The sequence below is a fragment of the Salvia hispanica genome, chromosome 2 (assembly GCF_029641045.1).
Source record: "Salvia hispanica isolate PSC_SH4W2 chromosome 2, Shi_PSC_v1, whole genome shotgun sequence".
Taxonomy (NCBI): Eukaryota; Viridiplantae; Streptophyta; class Magnoliopsida; order Lamiales; family Lamiaceae; genus Salvia; species Salvia hispanica.
The window spans coordinates 57,666,976-57,679,885 of NC_142693.1; the positions used below are offsets into that span (position 1 = coordinate 57,666,976).

General features: G+C 26.2%; 1 long non-coding RNA gene across 1 annotated transcript; it reads left to right on the forward strand.

The window, feature by feature from the left end:
- Nucleotides 1-9,766: 9,766 nt before the first annotated feature.
- LOC125198529 (uncharacterized) lies at nucleotides 9,767-12,323 on the forward strand. The gene is made up of 4 exons (XR_007172429.2): nucleotides 9,767-9,991; nucleotides 10,377-10,430; nucleotides 11,767-11,839; nucleotides 11,936-12,323. It is a non-coding gene; the product is annotated as an uncharacterized LOC125198529 (long non-coding RNA).
- Nucleotides 12,324-12,910: the final 587 nt, after the last annotated feature.

Here is a 12,910-nt window from a genome sequence, read left to right on the forward strand (position 1 = left end):
ACAATCATGAGATGAACGAAGCTCGAATTCGAGGTGCAATTTTGTGTAAGGAGATTCCTCAGTGTATGGAAGGAACACCTCAGAGATGGAGAAAGAGAGATCGAGAAGCAGAGAGCAAAAGATGGGAGTTGCTGAATTTTAATTACCATAAAATTACCATTATACCCTTTTGTTATAAATTAATCTAAAAATATTTTTTATGTGGCAAAATCTGGACCACTCATTTAATAAAAATGAGTGGCTGATATTACATCTCATTTCTCAATTACTCTAAAAAATCTCAATTGATCATGGACCTATATATAAATATAAACTTTAAGTTTTGTATATAAATTCAATTTATTAAAAAATAAAAATTTTTACAAATTTGTTAGTAAAACATTAAATGGGATACATAATTAAGTAAATTGACTTAATCATGGAATATGCGTATAATTATGTGTACAGATATGGGTATTATGTGGATTATGTGTGTAGTTCTATATTAAAAACAAATTTTTCAAATTTATTAATAAAAGATTAAATGTAGTACATAATAAAATTAAGTAAATTGACTTTATAGTGGAATGTGTATAATATGAAATATGGAGATATGGAATAATTATGTTGATTACAACAAATAAAAGAATATGGAATGCATATGGTGTGGTTGATATAAAATTGAAATTTGGTATAATGCAAATTATGACTGATTTAATGTAAAATATTGAAGGCATATAATACAAATAGTGACTTATTTAATTTGCCATGAATCAATTATAAACAAAATGCTATATTTTTCTTTTATTAATTCCATCAACCCCAAAAGATGAAAAACTCAACTAAATATTGGACACTATTTCCTTTTTATATAATTTGAAAATTAAATTAAATAGAAAGACTATTTTGTCATATCTTTTAATGCTAGTAATGCTAGTAATGCTAATTAGTAATAAATTGATAAAACAGTCATATCTTACGAACCACATTTGACCTTTACCTTATAAAATATGTAAAATTGAAAGTGTGATTTATACACACCTGAATTAAAAAAATAATCTATCCAAATATCTGATTCTGCTTCTCGTTTCAGGACATTCGATCTTTCTCATTTTCTTCTTGTGTTTTCGTTCTCTACTAAATATGTCGGTAACTAAAAGAATCAAAGTACTTGTTGTTCATATATATCCACCGACTCTCCATATATATATACAGAGAGAGAGACATTTTGTTCATAAAATAAATTAAACAATTGACATACATGCCTACTAAGTAGATTAGTGGCACTTCTAAATAGGAATATGTGTGCAACACAATTATATAAATTACATTATATTTATTATAATAAAATATTCATCTAGATTTACTACGTGGAACTTATTTCATTTTTAGAACTCCACGTGTATGTGTATATGTTAAAATGGCTTATGTATAGAATACAAAGAAATCACATCATATATGTTTATACGTACCCTACGACATTTTAATTAACAACTAATTAAATATTCAAAATTATTATTAACATATACAACTGATTTATTATATTAATCTCTTAAAATATATTAAATGTTCTCTATGTGGCTATCAAATGGTGTATTTATATATGTTGAGGTAGGGATGTTACAAATATATTAAATGTTCTCTCTATAGTTATCGAATAATGTATTTATATATGTTGGGTTAGGGATGTTGCACAGGTTTCTCTTTTTTTTAGTTCCAAGAAATCCCTCCATTTTAGAGGGGGAAAACCACATTATTTTTGGGAAGGAAAACCCACGTTCTTTTTTTTGAGGGAAATTTACTTTTTAATTGAATGGGAGAAGCCTTGTATGCCATGGGTTTCATATGCATACAAAATGTATTGTATATATATAAATGATGTGATGTTTAGTCAGCTTTACAACTAAAAATGATAGTACTATTATTTGCTGGTTTTAATGTATGAAGATGGTGGAGTTATTTTAACTATTGGTCAAAGAATGGAAGCGTGGTGAGAGTAACTATTAATATTATACTATCACATATTGCAATCCATGTTAACAATGATAATATTAATTGCTATTATTATTAGATTATATCAACCTTCTAATTGGAAAAATATATTACTTTTACAAAATGTTATTTATAATTAATGTTATAATTTGATTTTTCTAAGAGAGTGGGAGATGGCGGCGATGAAATAGAAATTGCATGTTTTTTTCAAAAAAATTATTCTATTTTAAGATTTTACTGTATAATTTTTATAATAAAATATAAGTTGAAATTAATTATCATACCGTGTTTAAATTGTTGTACACGCTACTATAGTTCAAAAAACAATAATTGGTAAAACTGATTTATGAAATTATATTAAAATACACTTTATATTTTTAATGTAAATTGATAATATTAAAATATAATATGAAAATATATAGTATCACAACTGTAAGTTATTATTGACTTCAACTTTAGTATCATATAACAGTAAAAGATTTTTTAAAAAATTAAAGTTTAATCATAAATCAGTTTAAAATAATTACTGAAAAAAATTAATAAAAGAATAACTCTGGAAAAGAAATGTTAGGATTATAAAAGAGAAATTTAAAAAAAAACAATGATTAAATAGAAAGGGTAATATTGTGAAGTTATTAGCGCATCGAATGAGATATTTGATTTATTAATATGTATGGTATCCAAATTTACTAAGCATTTCCTTCTTAAAATTTAGTCATGCTAAATATACATAAGGAGATGGAAATATAATAATAAAACGGTACCATATTTCTAGTTAAAAGTAAGAGATCTAAAATTTAAACGAATATAAATGTTTACTTATTTTTCACTGTTAACTTTTTAATTATTTTTATTATATTATGATGGGAAAACTAATAATCTAATTTTTAACCTAAAAGTTTGTAATTTAGTTGGTAGTTTGTTTTATACTCCCTCCGTTCCATTGAAGATGACTCACTTTCCTTTTTAGTTTGTTCCAACTAAGATGACTCATTACTTAAAATGGAAACACCTTTATCTCCACTTTATTCTTTGTCTCTTACTTTCCTCTCACCTCTTAACACACAAAATATAATTTAACTCGATTGATATTAAATTTAATTAAACAACTGGGAGTTTCAATTTATCCTGGTTTCAACTATACTATTGTTAATTTGAATTTGATCTTAAATCCAATTGAAGATTTAATATTTCTGACTCAATTTAACTCTAAAACAAATGCCCAATATGGAAATATCTACTGTAATATTTATGGATTTTTATACAATAAAATAATATCATCCTAAGATACTTATGTTAATAAACCAACATTGAAAATAATATTATCCTAGGATATACCTTGAGATTATGTTAATAAACCAAGAATACAAATTTAGTAAACATAAATATGTAGTCTTTTATTAGACTACATCCACATTGATGGGACACATCACATCACATTATATTGATGAGATTACTTTTCTTAAGATTGAAAATTTGGCTAGTATCATAATTGTTGCTAGAGAGAGTGGAAGAGGACAATATAATGACAACTATGAATTAATGCTATTGGTTTCAAGTTTTAAATTTCTTTTAATCAAAATATATTTCCAAAATTTCAGTTTGTGGTTTCAATAAATAATTATTTTCATGTTCTTTTCTATGATTTAAGTTTAGGATTTCAATAAATATAATTATTTTCATTTGTTTAATTTCTTTTTCAAGATTTATGTGTTTGTTTCATTGGATTAATTAGATTGCCATATACTACTACAATATATATATATATATATGTATACACACACGTATATTGATATCATAATATGATAATATTTACACATAAAAAATCTGATCATATTGCATTACTTTTCATTTTTCAAGTCAAGGAAAAAAATTATACTATAACAATTCTTTAATAGTGTATATCGATTTTATGGATAAGACTTCTTTTTTCTTGTTTTATAGTTATATATATACAAAAAATTTACCCATAAATGTATGACGTATAACTTCTTTTGTTAGCATAATAAATTATGGTAGTAAATTTTATTATTTTTAACCGTGTATAAATGAGATTAATAAACACAAAGAGTTCATTCAAATTAGAGCGCCGTTGTACTGTGATTGCCCCTTGATTTTCAATTCTGATTGAATTAAAAAAAATTGTCATTCCCAAGAGCTGTCATATAAACCCTAAATTAATATTTCATGTAATATTACTATTATAAAAATAAATATATAATGGTGAGAAATAAAATGCAAATATATTGAGCCGATTGGTCATTATAGACTCTGCAATGTAAAATGGGAATAGGAAAATGCATTGAGAATAGAGAAAACTTTTTGAAATATGCATCATTGATATACGTGTGATATGCCATTAGGAATATGACATTAGTTTTGTTGACTTTTTTATACACCATCTTTGATAAGTAGTATTTGTTGATGTATATGGAAAAAATGTTTTGATAATTCTGAAATATAATAATATTATATTATTTACATTTGTTTTGAAAACCATTCTTGGTGTATTTTTTTTAGACTATACATATCTTTTAGACTATATGTACAGTATATATCGTTGTTGGTGTATTTTTTACTGTACGTACGGTAATATGTCTTTTATGTTCCTCTCGATGGACTCATGAACTGATTTACTAATTAAAATGTTATTCTTAAATTATTTTCTTAAACATTAACTTGCATATCCAATTTTTTCATAACCGATTGGATTATCTATTGATTTATGTTAGTTTATTGCTTGATTATTCCACCATATGTTGCAGATTTATTTGTTCATTCAACTCTATTCCTAAACACTTTTCTTCCCTTTTACTCCTATGTAGGAACACCGCAATTAAAGTATTATTCATATTCTTACTTGTTCAAATTATAAGGAAGGTGAATGAGATGCATGATGGTACTTGTGTTTATCTTTTTTGTCCCATCAATTTTCAATCTCTTTTTTTACACATGTCAACTTTATGTCTTTTTTTTTATCTTTTTGTCATTTTATCACACACTTCAACTTTCTTTATGCAGTAATCAACTACTACTATTGTCATACAATATTAAAGTATAATCATACTAATTTATCTTTAATGTTAGTTTTTAAAATAAATATTTATAAATATATGTTAATAATTCTTTCAAAGGTTTAATTATTTAAATATTAAAAACAAATATAACTAATGGAAACCTGAATCTAAATGAATTTGTTATTTTTGGATTTATTTATGAACTGCCATTGATCTAGATCCTAATTATTTTTCATATAGTACATTTTCACTTAATTTTTAAAATTCGGAAAAATATTCACTATCCTTGATTCTAAAATTGAGAAATGTTTATTATTGGAATGAATATTTATAGAGCAACTTCTAGTTGAGTTTTGGCTCTTAAAATTCAAATTTTAAATTTTTAGCTTCGGAAAATGATCATATTTTCCTCCCATTGCTTGGGAGGGAAAACTTGCTCCTTTTTTTAGGAAGAAAATTCCTCCCATTATTTTGGAGGGAAAAAATTGTTCCTTTTTTTTGGGGGAAAACATGCTCTTTTTTTAGGAGGGAAATCTTGTTATATAAAAGTCACGCTCATTTTTTGGGGGGAAAACCTTGTTAGGTATAGTTAGTTTTGTCTCTATATTTAAAAGTTGATATGTAGCAATAGTTATGAGAAATAAGTGAATGAAAATGCATGATGATACTTCTGTTTGTCTTTTTTGTCACATCAACTTTCAATATCTTTTCTGGCACATGTCAACTTTATATCTTTTTTTTTTTTATCTATATGTCAATCTTTTTGTCATTTTATTATAAACTTAAACTTTGTTTACATAGTAATCAACTACTATTGTCATGCTCCTAAAACAAAATAAATACTCCACATAATAACAGAAAATGATACATTTATGATTAATTAATTAGCCTATCACAAGTCTAAAAACAAATACATATATTAGTATTTAATTAGCCTAGCCCACTAATTATATTCTACTACTAATTCAAACCTAATTTTCTCTCTCTGCAACACTACTATCTTCTTTCCCTTCTCTGTTTAATAAATTTATTTTGTTTCATATTTAATAAAAATTAACATTAACTTAAGAATTAAAATATATTTAAAATATTGCAATAATATAATATCACATATCATACAAAATAAATATCACAAATAGTACAAAATAAAATAAATATCAATATACGTTTTAACTAAATAATTGATAAAACTTCTATCTCCTAAAAAAAATTAAATTAATCCCATGCACTATTCCATCACTCCAAATCCACTCAAATCAAAATAATAATAAAATGTTGCAATATCTAATAAAGTGATTTGAATTTCATTAAATTTTAATTTTTGAAATATTACAATACAACATCGCTAAAAAAGTCACAGGTTCTTATCTCATCTATTTAATATTTTAAATCTTTATAGTTAATATTTTATATTTCATATACAATATTGCATAGCAAAAAATATATATTACACAATGTTGTTAAATTGTAAACTATGTTACTAAGTCGCAACTACAACCTTGCATTATGGATTACTAAATCATTTGGAGATGAAATTAACTTTGATCACTTAGTGAACGCTATTTTATTGAGTCGGTACTATACCCTAACCTCATGGATTACTAAACCCTTGGAGTGTTGGATTTGCACTTCAACCCGCCGCGATGCGCAACTGACGATATTTATAGTAATCACATAATCTTGTATTATTGATACCTCTGAACTTTAGAATCGATTTGTTATACACTCCATCCGTCAAATGAAATATTGTTCATATTTTCAATCCTAGGCCCAACACGATGCACTATTTTATTAATTGAATAAGTATATAATTAAGTATTGTTAATAACATTAAATTTTGATATCACTATGTAGTATTAAGATTGATTTTTATTCCATAAAAATAAACAATTAACATGATTATAATATTATTAGGAAGATGAATTTTAGTATTCTTATATAAAATTTAAATTGATTTATATTATTTAAAGCAAAGTTGTATTTTTTTCGTATTGCTATGTAACATTTGACTTCATTTATATTGTTTCACATTTGCTATAAGTTCACTGCATAGAGGGTTTGATAAAGTTAAGACGTAATGAAAAAATTAAAGTCGCTGAAATTTGCACCATTTTCTAAAATTTATTCATTTTGGGAATATGCTGTTAAAACATTTCATTATTCACCTTTTAGTCGTGTATAAAGAGAAAAACACAACAAAATTAGACAAAACATTATGAAATCAAATACTCAATTTAGATTTAATTGAATATGATAACCAAAGAGTTTATCTAATGTTATGTTAAAGAAATTGATATTCAATTCATCTTTACATTCGAATAAAAAATCAATTTGAATTTATATCAATCCAATTCCTAATAATTAATCACATTAGAATATAATATTATATTGATTATATTATATTTATAAATTAATATAATTTTTGATAAAAATGTTATGACATATAACAATTAATACTATTGTTATTGTCCTCTAATAAAGTACAAGCTATATCATAGTATCACAATTAATATGTATAACAATTAATATCTTTTATATGTAGTAATCTTTGGTGGAAACTTTTTTGGAGTAATTTTGGAAACCTTTTATTAAGAATACTACGTCAGAAGTATAGATTTTAAGAATATGTATACGATAAAAATCTGTCAAAAAAAAGGTTAGAAGAGAAAATATAAAATAATCCATCAAAACAATTTTTAGATTGTGGAGTAATAGTGATTCCAACAGCTAGCCTGGAAATGTCACATATTACATGTAATTTGCTACATATATAATCTTTTCAATATTCGTTTTTTTATATTATTTTTATTAAAGTAAATTTGACTAATTTGATAATCTATTCAGCTTTTGTGTTGTAGAGCACAAGGATTGTGATGCAGTGCTTAAAGTTTTACTAAATCAATCACCTGTAACGAATTTAAATAGGTCTTCGACAAATTTCGCTGCAATTTTTAACTTTTAAATGCAAAAATATAAAAATTAGTCACATCTTAGATAAATTCCAACTTTTGTCTATACCAAATTAGTCATTTTCAAATCTTGGGACAATTAAACATTTAAACATGAGATTATTCGTCATTTCCAAAATCTTGAAACAATCTTGGAACAATTAAACATGAGATTATTTATTGTTCTTTTTTTAAGAACATTATGTGAAAAATCAACGAAAATAACTTAAATATACACACATATTTAATGAATTAACTATATATGTATCATATTTACTTGTATAAAAGAAGATTAAATTGATACATTAGATTCTACAAAATTATTATGTGGTGAAGTATAAGATGAGTAAATATGTACTACTAAAACATAACAAAGAAATAAAAGAGGAGCATAACAATAAAAGGAGTTTACCATCAAATCTCAATCTCAATGGCAGTAAATTAAGATTTTTTTTAATTGATGTGAAAATGATTGATGAATCAAATACATAGAAAATTATGAAGCTTGCCATATACTCCATATATGTGTTTGAATATATGGTAATATATACTATCATATATGGGTGTGTAAAAATTTAATAAAATATATTATAATTGGGGCAATCATGTATGCTTCAGTTAGAGGTGGGGCCCTTTCGTATTTCCACTTGGCAAAATAATGTTGGTGGGACACATCATATCATATCATATTACTATGATAGTATCAATACGACAACTATGAATTAATGCTACTTGTTTCAAGTTTAAAATTTCTTTTAAGCAAATTCATTTTTCAAGATTTAAGTTTGTGATTTCAATAAATATAGTTATTTTGATGTCCTTTTCCAAGATTTAAGTTTAAGATTTCAATAAAATTTTACTTTTTAAAATTGTAATAGTAATTCTAATAGCCTTGGAATGTCATATAATACGTGTAAAAAGGTTATTAAATCTGACCTTTTATTTTGCCTTCATATAATTCTAAAATAGTACATCGTACTTCTATTATGGAAAATTCTTTTATAAGGTTATTAAATTTAACCTTTTATTTTGTCTTCATGTAATTCTAAAAGACTATACTATTATGGAAAATTCTTTTATTGAAAAAATTAAAATCATAAATAATCACTTTAAATGTATATTGCTATAAATATTTTCTTTATCTTTTTCATTTTTAAAGAAAGAAAAGCATAATAAAAAATTTAAGCTTTTAAAATATAACCTTTCTAGTGTAGAAAATATTAAAAATAAAATAGTTTCATCACACAATGAAAATGTAATCCAGTAAAAAAGTTTAAAAATTTCAATGAACCTTTTAAATATATAGAAAGTATTACGAATAAAATAGTCAGCTAAATAAGTATCCTAATATTGGTGTGTCAAAGCTATTACTATAAAGATAGCCTTCCTATTTAAATAATAGTACTCCTACTCTTGCCTTCCTATTTAAATAATAGTATTACTCTAACTTTTTGGAAGAAAGTATATCACTATGAAAATAAAAAAAAAAAACCGGAAGAATGGAAAGGGACTAATAAATGCAAAGAGATAAATTCCTGTTGTGAATCTAACAAATTAAAATTTTGAATTAAATATTAGAAATAGTAATAAGCCTCATTTCTTTTATGGTTGTATTCAACTACTTGTGACCCTATAAGATGTGTCTTCTTCCAATGAGAGTACTAATCTGCAGTTAATTCTAATTAAAGAGCCGTTGTGCATTAATTCGCAGTAATTGCCCCTTCGATTTTCAATTCTGATTAATCATAAAATTTTGTCATTCCCAATTTAAACCCTAATTCCCAATAAAAGAGCCCATTCATGAAAGGAGCGGCGACTTCCTCTGAACCAACAACCTATATAAGTACACCTCTTACATCTTCTTACAAAACATCACGCGCCTACTACTCTCAATCCTCCACAAAATTTTTATTTTTCAATCTTTTATTTTTTCTTCCAAAATATCATCTGCCTCCTCAATCCTCCACAAAATCTTTATTTTTCAGAACAATGGTTGGACCATAATCATTTGATGGAGGAGTCTATATACCACTGGTTATTTGCTTTCTCGAAAAGGTAAAAATATTGCTTTTCTAGAAATATTATTGTGAGGGTTTTATCCTTAATCAGTGATGGTTGCTGTAGTCATTTTTCTTGTGCAATTTTTGCATGGAAAAATATTTACTTTATGAAATGACCAATTTCCTTTATTGTCTTTTCATTTTGATTTCATATTGTCATATTGATGGATTATACATCACTTATTGCTTATTATCAATCCTTGTAATTTAAATTCATGAAATTTTGAAATACCAACAAACTAATGGTTTTTCTCCCAACTATTATTACTCAAAACTTCTTTCGGAAAACTCACGGATCTGCCTATGTATCATTACTTTTAAGAATTCTAAAGTATTCGATTATGTGATTTTATCTAAATTTATTTTTGTTGTATGCGTAGGGCTGATATTGTGTTCTGTGTTTGTTGTGGAGATATGGTAGCAGAGTTTGTGAGGTGAGTTGGGGCATATCTATTTACCAATTTATTTCACACGTGGTATGTATGTCACCTATATTTTCTGCAACGTAACTTTTATTTTCTCGACTAATAAAATTTTACTTTGAATGTACCTTTGTCTACTCTCCATGTTTCGGGTGAAACTTTTTCTAAAGTACGTTTCATTCTTTATAAACCTAATGATGTATTTAAGATTTTAAGTGCAGTATGATGAAACCCTTAATTTTTAAAGTTGTCCTTCTTCTTTTGTTTTTACTTTCTTATAAATTTTTATCTAGATTTCTACTCCCTCCGTCCCGCTCAAGATGACACGTTTTCCTTTTTAGTTTGTCCCAACTAAGATGACACATTTCTTTTTTTGGTAACTTTCTCTCTCCAATTAATATACTCAACCACTTTTTCTCACTCCTATTAAAATATTCATCTTTCTTTATCTCTCTACTTTAATACTTATACCCACCTTCTCTCTCTCCAATTAAACACTTTAACCAATAACTTCTAAAATCCCGTGCCGGCTAAGCAATGTGTCATCTTAGCCGGGACAGAGGGAGTATTACATACCAATTTTACTATTTATCCACGTAAGTGTAGTGAGGTTTGCAATTTCTCTCTCTAATTGATGTCTTTGCTTTCAGACTTGAGTGATGTGATTGATTAAACACAACAGTCAGTTTATATTATTAGAGTTTTTGTTGCTTTCAGAATAGTAATGGAGTTCATGTCATGATAAAATTTCTTCAAAGAATGGTAATCTTTATTGATAAAATCTCATTAAATTGAGATGTATTAAAACGCGAAATTCATTTTTTACATTTGATACGTCTCTTCTTCATCTACTCTTTAGTCTAAAGCCTTTTGTTTTGTGGATCTTCATTGTCTTTCTTCATCTTCTCTTCTCCTATCTTTTTGAGTTGATCTTCTTTTGCAGTTCTTGTTAGTAGCTGCAATGCACAGAAAATACATCTCATCTTCATCTTCTCTCCTGTTTAATGCCTTTCCTTTTGTGGATCTTCATTGTCTTTCTTCATCTTTTCTTCTCCTATCTTTTTGGGTTTGCTCTTCTTTTGCAGTTCTTGTCAGTAGCTGCAATGCACAGTAAATATTTCTTAAAATTTACAAAGTAATGTATTACGGTAATAATAAATAACCTGTAATGATGTTGTCTTCTTCCCATTCTTCATCTATTATTATTTATTTGCATTTCCTAAAATAAGTCTTCACCTTTTGTCTTTCGTTTATGTTTATTCATAAGGTTTCTGCATTCGGAAGTTGATATTGCAGAAATAATTAACTGTGTTATTCTCTCTTTGAGCAGCTGTCCTTTTTGATACAGGTTGGACCGTCCTGCTATTTGGATAATCTGCATTTAGAAAGAACAAAAAACTATCAGAAGGTATCGATTAAAGGTATTAATATTTTGTTAAAACAACCACATAAAATGTACTTGTATTGCTGCTGCTTTCTTCTCATTTTGAATTTTCCCTTGTTTTTTCTTTGTGCAGTGTGAGAAGAAGATGCAAGAGGATTGCATCTATTCTGTATTGTGCTATGTACTGTGCTATGTATGTGCAATAATATATAAATACATCGGAAATAACAAACAAAAAAATAATAAAAGGAATGCTATGCAAATTAAAGTAGGAGTTAAGCTATGTACAAAAGAAAAATATTAGATAATATTCACATACCTTAATTATCTGCAAAATATAAATAAAAAATGTTAGATAATATTATCATACCTTAAATATCTGCAAAATATAAATGGTGAAAATAAGCAGTGAAATATTAAAATAAAAAAAATAAAAAGAAGAAGAAAGATATGAAAGCAAATGTAGAGAGAGAGAGAAGAACCTACAATTTATGAATATGTGTTGTTGTCATTGATATTTATTGAGCAACTTTCTAAATACTCATGGGTTTTAAATTTTAAATTACATTTTTTTTATTCTAAAATGAACTGATTTCCTCCCATTTTTTTGCCTCCAAGAAATCCCTCCATTTTAGAGGAGGGAAAACTCACATTATTTTTGGGAGGGAAAACCTACTTTTTATTTATGTGGGAAAACGTTCTCATGCTATGGGTTTCATATGCATACAAACTGTAAATTGTATATATATAAATGATGTGATGTTTAGTCAGCTTTACAATTAAAAATGATCCTATTAACTATTGGTTTTAATGCATGATGTTGGTGGAGTTATTTTAACTTTTGGTGAAAGAATGGAAGTGTGAGTTGGCGCCTAACACTTGGAAAATTCCCCCCAAATCGAAAATTTGAAAACAGGGGAGAATTCCCTTTGATTTCCCCCCAAAAAAAACCGAGCTTTTAATGATAGTATAGATGACTGAAATAAAAAAAGTGACAATTATTGTGACACGGAGGAAGAACTACTGTAGAAATGTCATTAATTCCATTGACTTCAATAATCAGTCGTAAGCATCCATTTGATTAAAACTTTTTTATTGACTGTACGTA